We start from the raw sequence: 13,554 nt of genomic DNA, 5'->3' as shown, positions 1-13,554 counted from the left end.
ACATACGGAGGGTTAGTAATGGCAGTAGGTTACCGATCAGACCGTGTGCAATTAGTATAGCTTGAGATCTACAGCGGATACACGGACATTGGCGCTACGGTTAAGACTAATTGGGGGCGTGACATAGTACCATGGACACGGACAAAGCGTGCCCATGTGACTCATCTAACATTCGTACAGGGTCAGGGCGGTCCCGTACTGTGGGCGGACAAGACCAAACCCAAAGCACCACAGCAACACCCTGACAATCGAAGGCCTGTATGCATATGGGATATAAGCAGCTGTCATCTGAACAGCCCTGTGGTGACGACATTTGCATCCTGGGCCATGGCGAGGGAATTAGGAATGTTCAACATGCAGTACCGCACCTTTCCCAGCAGGGGAATGGATGCCTGTGGCGTCGCGTGTGTGCGGGGGTGATATGCAAATCTACATAGGTACCACGGGTATGCATATTAATGACAGCGAACAGCTAGCGTGCACTGGTCACAGTAAGTCTCAAGCGTGACTGCAGTCACGTTGGAATCATGACTATAGAACATATAGATGTGCGTGTGCGTAAAGCGTCCATGCTGCAAACACCGTTACATATATAAAGCTGTCAGTGCTTTCTGCACCGTCCGTCAACGGATCAGACATATGTTACGGAATAGTCACAAGTAGCATAAAACCGTAACCACACAGACACTGTAAACATATATAAGCGGAATACGGATATGCGTAATGCGGCGTCGCGTAACACACAATCCGGACATGCGAGTGCGTGTGCGTGTGTGATCCAGTGGAACCAGAGAAGGTTACGGATGTCTCCTCCACCGTTTACATTCACAATTGTGAAATATATGCTTAAATAGTACCTATTGATTCCATGCTTTGTTATCGTAATGCTACTAATATACACATCGATATACAATAACCTGATCAACACACTACATCCTAAGGTGCACTCTCAACAATTATCAACTATGTGTCCGGATACTGATTGTATTTACCAATATTGTAGATACATTAACACATCGTTGGTGTATTATTGTTTCCATTAAGTAATGTATGCAACACTGATCAGTATATGTCACGTTATCATCAAGACCTGGAGCACTGTCTACTTAACTATGAGCAGGTTTATTGATTAAGTGACTTGAACTGACTCTGAAGGAAGTGTATAAGGGGCGACTATCAATGTATTTTGTACTCCGGCGATGCCTCATGTCAGTGGGTGAAAGAGCTCTGTATCATTTGACTGTGGAGTGTATCTTTAGTGTCATTGTCTGTTTTGGCCTGATATATATGCAATAATGTCTGTTATGAAGATGACCAGGACCCAAGGTTTGCTGTATTTCCACACCCCACCACCACAAAAGGGAATAGTAAAAGGGCAGTATGTTGAGGTAGTTGGATGACCTCTAGGGACAGTGATTATGAGGAAGAGTGTATGAAACTAAGAGGGATGTTTTTAGATAGAGGCTACCCAAGGAAATTAATAGATGAAATTGAGAAGGAAGTAAGGGAAGGAAGAGTGGACAAATATCGGCCTATTTTAGGACAGGAAGATGACCTTGAGAAGGTGACCAACCTCGACAAAAACAATTTTGAGTTAAGAAATAACTTTATAACAGATTATAGTGGGAGGCTAAGGTCATACAAAGAATAGTGGAGGAAGAATGGGTACAGTTTGGTGAATTCTCTGATTTAAGAAGTCTGTTTATACAACCCTTGAAATGTACATATAGAAAAGGGAGAAATTTGAAAAATTTGTTTGAAAGAAGAATTAAGGAAAACAATACTTCCAGGGAGAGAAAAGGCACATATAAATGTGGGAGGTGCTCCCAGTGCCGAATATTTGCAATAAAGATATAAATTTATGTGAAAAGTAGGGACATATTAGTGCAGAGTAAGCAATATGTTAATTGTCAAACAAAAGGTATAATATACCTAAGTATTTGTAAGAAATGTGAGGCATTTTATGTGGGGAAGTCTGAAAGAAGACTAAGAGATAGAATCTACGAGCATAACTATGAGATGAAGACAAAAGATATGTGTAATGCTCTGTACAAGCATAAAATAAAATGTGAAGAAGCTGATTATACCTTCTTTGTGTTAGAGGTAGTAAACAAAGATATCGTGGTGGACAATGGGAGGAGACAATTGAGTACAAAGAGTTATTATGGCAACTTCATTTGGAAGCTTATAACCCACCAGGGTTGAATAATTATGTATCTTTGGCCCCAGTATTGAAAATAAGAGCAGCGAAGCTCTGAGTTGGAAAATTTATAACAGGGGATTAAAGATACTGAGACATTATTAAAGATAATTAAATATATAATTAATCAGCACTATTTTGTGGAAAAAGGTAAAAAGAAGTGACAGGATAATTATGGGAAAGGGTATCTGTAAGAAATGAATTTGAACCTGGGTAAACTTTGAAGTGTATTAAGTTTGGGCATAACTGTGAAAACAGTGGTTGTAATGTGTTCATCCAGACACCAGAGGGCATTGGATGTTTTTACTTGTATGTTTGTATATATTATTGTAGATATATTTTATATGTTTAGATTTTTGTATATAAAATGTCAAATTTTAATGTTTTGAATATCATGAATAAAAGTTGATAATTAATTATAGAAAATGTTGTGAGCAGGAATGTAATAAATTGTAACATGATTTCAAGGGTAGACATGAAGGCACTTTGTAAATGTGATGTATAGTATAATATATGAAGAATATGGCAATTAAGTACTTATTGTATTATTAGGATTAATTATTCAATCAGCAATAGTATTTAAGCAGAAGGGGAAGAGCTTGTAGTATTGTGCATCTGAGGAAGTGTATTCAAGCAGCAGGTGTGGAGACATAAGCGTTAATGTGTTTGGAGTGTTTTGCTGAAACTACGTGTTGCTGCTTGGTTCGTTACTTTTGTTAATAAAGCTGCTAAAAAAGAAAAAAAGCCGTTTTCTTCCACTAGTACCTTTTGCTTTGTTTAGTTGTGACTGTTCTGGTACTAGGCTCCATTGTCGTGGTTTTGCTGTATTTCCGCTTACCGGCTCGTGGACATAGACAGGCCAAGTAATACATAATATGGGTAGTCAAACAGACATCCACGATTGGGAACATACAGCAGCAGTCACAACCACTGGCCAGATGGTGACAGTCCAACACGTTCTACACTTTACATATGCACATCGGTGTCCATTGTAGGACTCCAAAATTGATCCATTCGCAGCATCGACCAGCTGCCATCGGCGCAGAAGAAGTGACAGCCCTGACTGCGGCACAGCTAGACATATGCACCACCAGCGTGTTTAAGGTTGGGGACAACTGTCCATGAAATGCAGGACATATGAACAGAAATCCCCAGATTGTCGTGTCCATAGAAGTCGTCCACATCCCAGTCCGCACACATGGCGGATGTGTAATGGGTACCGTGGAGGTTGCAGCCATGGGATCCTGGGTATGCAGATATGGGGCTCGATGTTGTTTGGCAGATAATCCGTTGTCACGCCCGTGGGAGGATGCGGGTATAGCCGTGCCTTACTCCCCACTAATGATGCAAAGCATCCACGGATAATGGTAAAAGCAGGTGTGAGTGTTGTACAGCCCTATATCAGTGTCAGTAGGCAATTCCATGGATGGACAAGTGTATGCGACCGAGATGGCACCTATAACTGGAAACCTGATGGAATTACACAGCTGCAGTAAGGCATAACACAGGAAATACAGATAGGGACTACAGTAGACACTCCCCATACAAAGACAGACTGCCGTGCGAATACCGGCGTACATGGCACTGGATCTGCCATCAACAACATGAGGATCACTTTCGCTTCCATACTGCGGAACAAATGGGCGACCTGTGGAACATATACTAATGGCACACAAACAACTTCAACTAGGAAGGTCATAGGATGTTTCAACACTGGCGTTCACGCATATAGCGAGCATCCGTAAATGAATAAATAGGGTATACATGTTCGGCTGTGTTATATTGACAATACAGGGGCGTATTAGTCCGACTGGGCCCTCTGAGGATTACCTAAAGCAGTTGCCAACCTGCAGCATGACAACATTACCATTTGGGTTAATCGTAGTAGGACCACGGGTTTCGTAGCACAACATAATATGTGTAGTCAAACACACATCAGCGATTGGGAACATACAGCAGCGGTCACAACCACTGGCCAGATGGACACAGTCCAACATGTTCTACATTTTACATATGCACATTTGTGTCCATTGTAGGACCCAAAATTTCTTCTTCTGCGAGGAGACCAAGATGAACTACAGCCGTGACTACGGCACAGCAGCAGAAATGCACCGCCAAGCGTGTTCAAGGTTGATGACACCTGTCCATGAAATGAGGGACATATGCACAGACATCCACAGATTGTCGAGTCCACACATGTCGTCCACATCCCATTCCGCACACATGGAGGATTTGCAATGGCTACTGTCGAGGTTGCAGCCATGGCATCTTGGGTATGCAGAAATGGGTGTCGGAGATGATTGGCAGAGGATCCATTGTCCGCCCGTGGGAGGATGTGGGTACAGAACATGGCTTACCCCCACCAATAATGGCAATCATCCACGGAGAATGCAACATGCAGGTGTGAAATGGGTACAGCCATACACCAGTGTCAGTAGGCATTTCCCAAGGCTGGACAAGCGTCACGGACAAGATGGCACCCAGAATAGCAAACCTGGTGAAATAACACAGCTGTAGCAAGGCATAACACAGGAAATACAGCTGGAAACAACAGTAGACACACTCCATAGACATCCATCCAGCCGTGCGAATCGGCGTACACAGCAACCAAGCTGCTAGCAAGTCTATGGGGATCACCCGCTTCCACTCCAGCGGAACATCACGGGCGGCCTGTGGAACACATATTAATGGCACTCCAACAAGCGTCAACTAGGAAGGTCATAGCATGCTTAAAGTATGGCGTTCCCACTCATAAAGAACATCCTGTCATGAATAAATGGGTTCTACATGTACCGGCTGTGTTATTATGGCAATACAGTGGCGGATAGTTCACAATGGGACCTCTGAGGATTACATAAAGCAGTTGCCAACCTGCAGGACTACAGTAACACCATATGGGTTAATTGTGGAAGGACACGGGTTCCGTAGCACTACATAACATGGGTAGGCAAACAGACATCTGCGACTGGGGAACATACAGCGGCAGTCAAAACCACTGGCGAATGGACACGGTCCAACATGTTCTACACTTTACATATGCACATCGGTGTCCATAGTAGGACCCACATATTTGTCCATAGGTGTTGGCGACAGGCTGCTATCGTCGCGAACCAGAAGAAGTGACAGCCGTGACTACGGCACAGGTAGATATGGGCACCACAAAGCGTGTACAAGGGTGATGACAAGTGTCCATGACATGCAGGACATATGAATAGGACTCCCCAGCTCGTCGTGTCAATAGGCGTGCGTTCACATCCATTCCGCACACATGAAGGATGTGCAATGGGTACTGTCGAGTGTTGCAGACATGGGATCGTGGGTATGCAAAAATGGGTCTCGGCGTGGATTGGCAGATGATTCGTTGTCCGCCCGTGTGAGGGGCGTGGGCATGGCATATCGTTACTCCGCACTAATAATGGCAATCATCCAGCGGAAAATGATGAATGCAGCTGTGTAATGTGTACAGCCCTATACTAGTGTCCAGTAGGCAGTTCCCATAGATGGACAAACGTAGGGCCAAGATGGCACCCATAGCTGCAAACCTGGGGAATCCACAGCTGTTACAAGGCATAACCCAGGAAATACAGATAGGGACTACAGTAGACACTCCCCATACAAAGCCAGACCGCTGGGCAGATGCGGAGTATCACGGCACTTAATCCGCCAGCACATTAATGGGGATCATGCGGCTTCCATACAGCAGAACAGATGGGTGACCTGTAGAACCATACCAATGGCACAATATCAGCGTCAGCTGGGAAAGACATCACGATGGTCGAACCATGGCGTTCCCACCAATGAAAGACATCCTTCAGTGGATTAATAGGATTGATGTCAATTGACCATGGAAAACACATGCTCAACAATAAAGACCGCTGGCACCCTATGGCCACAAACCATGTCACACATAGGTAGATGGAACAGTCAGCGTAAACATTTCGTGCGGCAGGTCACACATGGTATACAAAGGTTAGACATGTATGCGCTATCACCCGTAGGCCCGTGAGGCGTACACATAACATGGGAGCATCCAGGCTTTAAGTATCCACCGTACACTTCCATTTGTCACTTTCTATGCGAACAATGAACATGTAGCCACAGCATAGAAAGCACAGGCGCACTGCTAACGACACACCGTATGTCAACAATTCAGAAGGCATCCTATGAACACCGTATTACATGATATTGTACTATGCCGACCCCACAGCGATCAGAGACCTAACAATGTATATGGAAGATATGCATAGCATATCACTGTAATACAATGGTACAGAACTGACAGAGTAGACAAATGTATGTTAACCCTACATCTGCATCTACACTAGATTCCCGTTACGGTGTTAGCTCCACCTGCTTCACAAAGGATGCCTCAACAGTTATCCATCGGTCAGCCCTGGTGTGTGGCCAAACCTCCACCTACTAATCTATCTACATCGCATTCTTCAGCATAGCTGTGGAGGTCCCTCCTGTGGTGTAATACCCTAGGCGTCGTAAAACACCGACTGTAGACATGTGCCTTGTGATGTGCCCATAGCGGCCGTAGGCATCGCCAATCCTGCGGCTGCCCAGGCGCTGCCCTAGTAGGGACACCTGTCTAGTAGGCGTGTCGCGTAGGTATATCAAGATGGGTGCACCATGTGTTGTGCTGGCGTGTGCCATGTAGCCCCACAGCCTAGGGCACCGGCGATCTAAGGCAGCTGCCGTGCAGGGGTAGTACAGTCTGCAGGTATGTGCAGGCGTGCACATGTGACAGCGGGCCACAAGGATACCCATAGTGGCGACAGCTGCACACATGGCTATAGTGGGACACACACACGGCCATGCATACAGCACACATAGACATACACACACCATAAATAGGCAAGTACACACAAGGTGTATGTCATGTATGGGTAAAGTGTAAGGACAGCAAGGATAGCTGTCTGCCATGTAATCCAGCGATGTCTATGAGGTGTTCTGGAATACGGACAGTGCATGGACAATGTGTGGATATGCAAAGTACCACAGTTATATGTGTCAGCCGTGCAAATATGCGATACATGGGAAGGCGGCTGTCCATGGGAGAGCAGCGATGCGGCCACAACATAGGTACATAGATATACAAAGAAAGAGGTACACACGAGCACATCCGGCAGGCCCGTGAGTGTAATGTACACAGCAGCAACCCACAACACCATAGTAGGGTACCGTGGAGAACACGCTCACGGTCGCCGACCAGAAGAAGCACACAAGCAGTACCGCGATCTGCGTCCCACCATCCACAAACACAAGGATGGCGCCAGGATATGGGTGTTCCGCGTAAACCTCAAAGCCATACCCTATGAACCCATGCAGCTGGGAGCATGGACACACACACACATGTGGCGCATGGTGATTGACCACACCCCACATACCCAACCGCACAAGCGTACAACACAGGTATGGTATGCTTCGTGGACCACCGAGCACACCACCAGCAGAGGCACATGTACAGGTGGGTGACAACAACCCGTACAGGAATGGCGGCTGGTAGGCAAGGTATGTGTTGCGAAGCGTCTAAAAGCATGTACATCCGCAGAGGCAGCTGCAAAACACACACACACAAACACACGCAAGGGCCGGAGTCGAACCTCGCCTATCTACATGAACTCACTACAGTATGAAGCATTTACAGAGCGCACTACCGAGTTTACTGAGCACAAGCGCTGACAGAGGCATACTTCTGGGCTGGTGACATCACCCGCCAAAACAATAGCTGGCAATAGGCAAGGTATGTGTTGCGGCGTATAATAGTATGTGTATCCGCAGAGGCAGCTGGAAACACACACACACACATGGAAGGGCGAGTCGAACCTCGCCTATCTACATGAACTCACTACAGTATGAAGCATTTACAGAGCAGCTACCGAGTTTGCTAAACAGGCGCTGTCACAGGCATACTTGTAGGCTGCTGACATCACCATAAGACAATAGTTGGCAATAGCCAAGGCATGTGTTGCGGGCGTCTATAAGCATAATCAGTCGCAGAGACAGCTGGAAACACACACACACACGGAAGGGCGAGTCGAACCTCGCCTATCTACATGAACTCACTACAGTATGAAGCATTTACAGAGCAGCTACCGAGTTTGCTAAACAGGCGCTGTCACAGGCATACTTGTAGGCTGCTGGCGTCAGCCGCCAAGACAATAGGTGGCAATAGCCAAGGCATGTGTTGCGGGCGTCTAAAAGCATATGCAGTCGCAGGCAGCTGGAAACACACACACACAGAGACACACACACACACACACGGAAGGGCGGAGTCGAACCTCGCCTATCTACATGAACTCACTACAGTATGAAGCATTTACAGAGCAGCTACCGAGTTTGCTAAACAGAAGCTGTCACAGGCATACTTGTAGGCTGCTGGCGTCAGCCGCCAAGACAATAGGTGGCAATAGCCAAGGCATGTGTTGCGGGCGTCTAAAAGCATATGCAGTCGCAGGCTGGCTGGAAACACACACACACACAGAGACACACACACACACACACACGGAAGGGCCGGGAGTCGAACCTCGCCTATCTACATGAACTCACTACAGTATGAAGCATTTACAGAGCAGCTACCGAGTTTGCTAAACAGGCGCTGTCACAGGCATACTTGTAGGCTGCTGGCGTCAGCCGCCAAGACAATAGGTGGCAATAGCCAAGGCATGTGTTGCGGGCGTCTAAAAGCATATGCAGTCGCAGGCTGGCTGGAAACACACACACACACAGAGACACACACACACACACACACGGAAGGGCGGAGTCGAACCTCGCCTATCTACATGAACTCACTACAGTATGAAGCATTTACAGAGCAGCTACCGAGTTTGCTAAACAGGCGCTGTCACAGGCATACTTGTAGGCTGCTGGCGTCAGCCGCCAAGACAATAGGTGGCAATAGCCAAGGCATGTGTTGCGGGCGTCTAAAAGCATATGCAGTCGCAGGCGCAGCTGGAAACACACACACACACAGAGACACACACACACACACACGGAAGGGCGGAGTCGAACCTCGCCTATCTACATGAACTCACTACAGTATGAAGCATTTACAGAGCAGCTACGAGTTTGCTAAACAGAAGCTGTCACAGGCATACTTGTAGGCTGCTGGCGTCAGCCGCCAAGACAATAGGTGGCAATAGCCAAGGCATGTGTTGCGGGCGTCTAAAAGCATATGCAGTCGCAGGCGCAGCTGGAAACACACACACACACACACACACACACACACGGAAGGGCGGAGTCGAACCTCGCCTATCTACATGAACTCACTACAGTATGAAGCATTTACAGAGCAGCTACGAGTTTGCTAAACAGAAGCTGTCACAGGCATACTTGTAGGCTGCTGGCGTCAGCCGCCAAGACAATAGGTGGCAATAGCCAAGGCATGTGTTGCGGGCGTCTAAAAGCATATGCAGTCGCAGGCTGGCTGGAAACACACACACACACAGAGACACACACACACACACACACGGAAGGGCGGAGTCGAACCTCGCCTATCTACATGAACTCACTACAGTATGAAGCATTTACAGAGCAGCTACGAGTTTGCTAAACAGGCGCTGTCACAGGCATACTTGTAGGCTGCTGGCGTCAGCCGCCAAGACAATAGGTGGCAATAGCCAAGGCATGTGTTGCGGGCGTCTAAAAGCATATTCAGTCGCAGGCGCGGCTGGAAACACACACACACACACACACACACACACACGGAAAGGGCGGGGGCGAACCTCGCCTATCTACATGAACACACTACAGTATGAAGCATTTACAGAGCAGCTACCGAGTTTACTGAGCAGGCGCTGTCAGGAGAGCATACCCCTCGTGAGTGGTATCATTTGCAAAGGCAATCGCCCTTTCGGGTGTTCGGACAGAGTCGCGAGTCCGCAGTCTGTTACCATCCCAAGGTCGCCGTACACTAACTGCGTTAGTGCTGCAGTCAGAATAACAAGTAACTACTGATCAGTACATCACTGCATACTGGGCATGCTCAGACACTTAGACTTCGGCACAGGGCAGACATGCATACACATGTTGCGGCGGCATGGGTGGCGTAATGTGGACCGTCGTGTGTGTCCAGCCACACAACAGAAACCTGGCCATGCCACAGGCGTGGCCGTTGCGTGGGGATAGAGGCATGCACCGGGGTATTACTGCAGGCGGCTGCGGTGTGCACTGTGCTGTGTGTCTATCTACACAGCTGCCTACTGGGCATGCTCAGACACTTAGAGTCGGCACAGATCAGACATGCATACACATGGTGCGGCGGCATGGGTGGCGGAATCGCGGACCATCCTGTGTTTCCGGCCACACAACAGTAACCGGTCATGCCGGAGCGTTGTTGTTGCTGCGGGGAATATGTAGGTACAATTAACCATGTGTAGGACTGGTCTACAGTTTGTTGCATGCTACAGACAACCCTCACATACACAGGATACCTTCACAGATGTCCTGAGGACACTGGTGAGTGGGCATGCTCTCACAACAGCACCGTTTGTGTGACATGAACCACCCATGCATAGCCTGGGAACATTACCCATGGCGCAACACAGTTCGCCAGCAGTCCCAGGTGTTCACACACCTGGCCACTGTTAAACAGCCATGCACCATACATACCAGGGGGGGGGATGTCTGACAGTTCTGCCCATCACGCATGGTGAGGATAGGCCCCACACAGGATGTACAGCCCTCAATGGTGATGCAAGAGCGTGTAGTGGACCCACAGGTCAATCACTCACTGTAACCAACACCAGCATGGGGACCTCAGTGATGACCTCTCCACAGAAAACCACACACATCATATGACGGTGTGGTACCCTACATGTCCTCCATGCCAATGTTGAACAGAGGCCAGACCGGAAAACACCTACCGAATGCCTGCCCCGACCACCCACATGCATGTCTGCAACAGGCAAACATGATGACATCAGGACCTTGTCCACCACAGGTAGGCACATGGTGTGGTGGACCGCAGCCACTGACTACCTGTACATCAACAGTTGGAGCTACTACATGGCAGGGCAATGACAGTACCACGGAAACCATCACCCATTCATACCGGCGTCACCATACGTCTCCACATACCAACATCCAGGTCCGCTCGTGGGAGTGGTACTGCAGAGGGCACATGAGACAACCACAGGGCCTTCCCTAACTGTGGTAAGGACATGGTTGGGGGCACACTGACATGGCTGGAAATGGTCCAGAATGGTACAACAGTCACTGCACCCACAGACATTGTCTGCATACCACAGGACATGTTCCATGCATACATCCCGCCCCCGCAACAGGGAACATATCCATCCCACCAAAGTGTATGCTCCAAAACATGTCATATGGCCTGGGGTGATCCCATATCGCTATGGCGTTTGACGCGTCAGCAATGGGCACCGATGGTTTCCCTGGCTGTGTGCTACCCATCCTCTTTGAGGCCCTCGGCCCACACATGCGACCACTGTGTCATGTTAGCCTTACTATGGGCTATGTCCCCAATGGATGCCATATGGCATCTGTGGTCCCCACTATGCCAGGGTAGTGCTCCTATGGACTGTCAACAGCCACACCCTATCGCTTGACAAATGTTGTCTGCAAAGCTGTGTGGAGGTCCATACAGGTGGTCATGGTTACAGATAGCGGTGTACAGCCAATGCGGAACATACCCACAACTACATAGTCAAGGCGGATCCTGCCTCCCGAACCTGCTTTCGTCCAGTCTGGAGTGTTCACCAAGGCCATTGATGGGGATATGTGGGTTTGCACACAGTACCATGACCTGGTGGGGCGTTCAGAGCACACTACACATGGGACCCATGTAAAGGCTTCGCCAGCATACATGTGGGGACATATGTCACCCGATGCTTCTCACACAGGTTGGAGGTCACACCACACAGGGTTGGTGCTGAAGGTGCTTTGTCACACTCATATCTGGACCCAGTGGAGGCCACAGGGCTCACTCCTGTGCACCCTGCCAGATAGCATCCGACCTTCAATGTGCATGCAATCATAGGGGGATTGTAGCAGACAAGGTATGCAGATGACTACGCACCGGCCGACATACCCAGCACCCCATGTTACCATTACATCCACCTAGGGCGTCATAGACATGGCTGACTGGTGCCAGAGCCATGGCCTGCTAACAAATGCCAGAGAAGGTGCAGCCCTACCCAGTGTGAAGAACATGTTAGACCCAATTTCACATGTAGGGGGTACGCCATTAAAGATGGTGGACATGTTCAGGGTAATGGCTACCACACCTGTTGGCAACCTCTGTCAACACACACAATGGCAATGTGGGTGTGAAGACATTCCATTGTGGCCTCCTGGTCTGGATGGAATGGCAACCACATCAGGGGTGTTCATTGTACCCCTGTACACATCACACACCAGTGCAATGACTGCGTACAATGGCACATGTGGCCTGTAGCTAACCTGATGCCTGCAGCACTTTCGGAAGGACATAAGCGTTCCACAAGGCGGGGATGGCGCTGCTGGGACATGTGTCACAAGGTGCACGGCCAAGGGGACACTGGCTGTGGATCTCCACAGCACAGCTGCTCCGTGGTGATCTGTGCCCGACATACCGCGGCCATGTCTGACCTGGGTGACATGGGCACATTCCACCTCCCAGGCCCCATGCGAACCACGGGCACAGAAGCGACTGTCAGACACCTCAACCCAGCGATGAGTGGGGCGTGCTGGGGAACAGGGTAGCGGCCAGACACACACTACAACACGGGGAGGGTGCCAGGCCATGTGAAGGAAAGGCCCTGACTGCCTTTGTCCAGGACTGCTACTGGCGTGTGGATGTGTGACTATAGTTATCGCCAGTCAACCTCTGTGTGTCACTGCTAGACCAGGGACTGGGGACTGATGGATATGGCATCACCATCCTGAGGGTGTTAGATGCCACACACAGTCATGCTAGGTCCACACATGTCGTAGGGCACATATCCTGTCACGTTCATGTGTGCCTATGTACCTATGTAGGGGTCCATGCCAGATGTGGGTAACTGTGCTATGCTGATTTTGCCAGACATGCCTGTGGGTACACCACGACTACGTGGGGAACTAATTACAGTGCTCTCAGTAGGCGCGTGCAAGTACACCATCAGTATCATGCGGGTTAACTGCACCGACATGGTGCTACACATGTAACCGCCACACATACTGTGTACACATATCAATGAATGCTGCACCTGTCCTGCATGGTATGTCTGCTGCATGATGTCCGTGCAGAACACACATCACATACACACCTGTCACCAGCCATACACACACACCACAACATACACAGCACGTACTATGCGGACACAGGTATCACATACACCTCTCACTATCGTGTCCACCCTGTGCAT

General features: G+C 48.8%; 1 protein-coding gene across 1 annotated transcript in view; it reads left to right on the top strand.

Annotated features, from left to right (window-relative positions):
* The window catches only part of LOC122814070 (active breakpoint cluster region-related protein-like), a 1,143,696-nt gene that overhangs the window by 900,530 nt on the left and 229,612 nt on the right, over nucleotides 1–13,554 (top strand). The gene's annotated exons all lie outside the window — the stretch shown is intronic.

This window comes from Protopterus annectens, chromosome 10.part0 (genome assembly GCF_019279795.1).
Source record: "Protopterus annectens isolate FY-2018-M chromosome 10.part0, PAN1.0, whole genome shotgun sequence".
NCBI lineage: Eukaryota > Metazoa > Chordata > Ceratodontiformes > Protopteridae > Protopterus > Protopterus annectens.
Note: the sequence above shows the minus strand (reverse complement) of the source record. Positions and strands in the feature narration are given on the sequence as shown.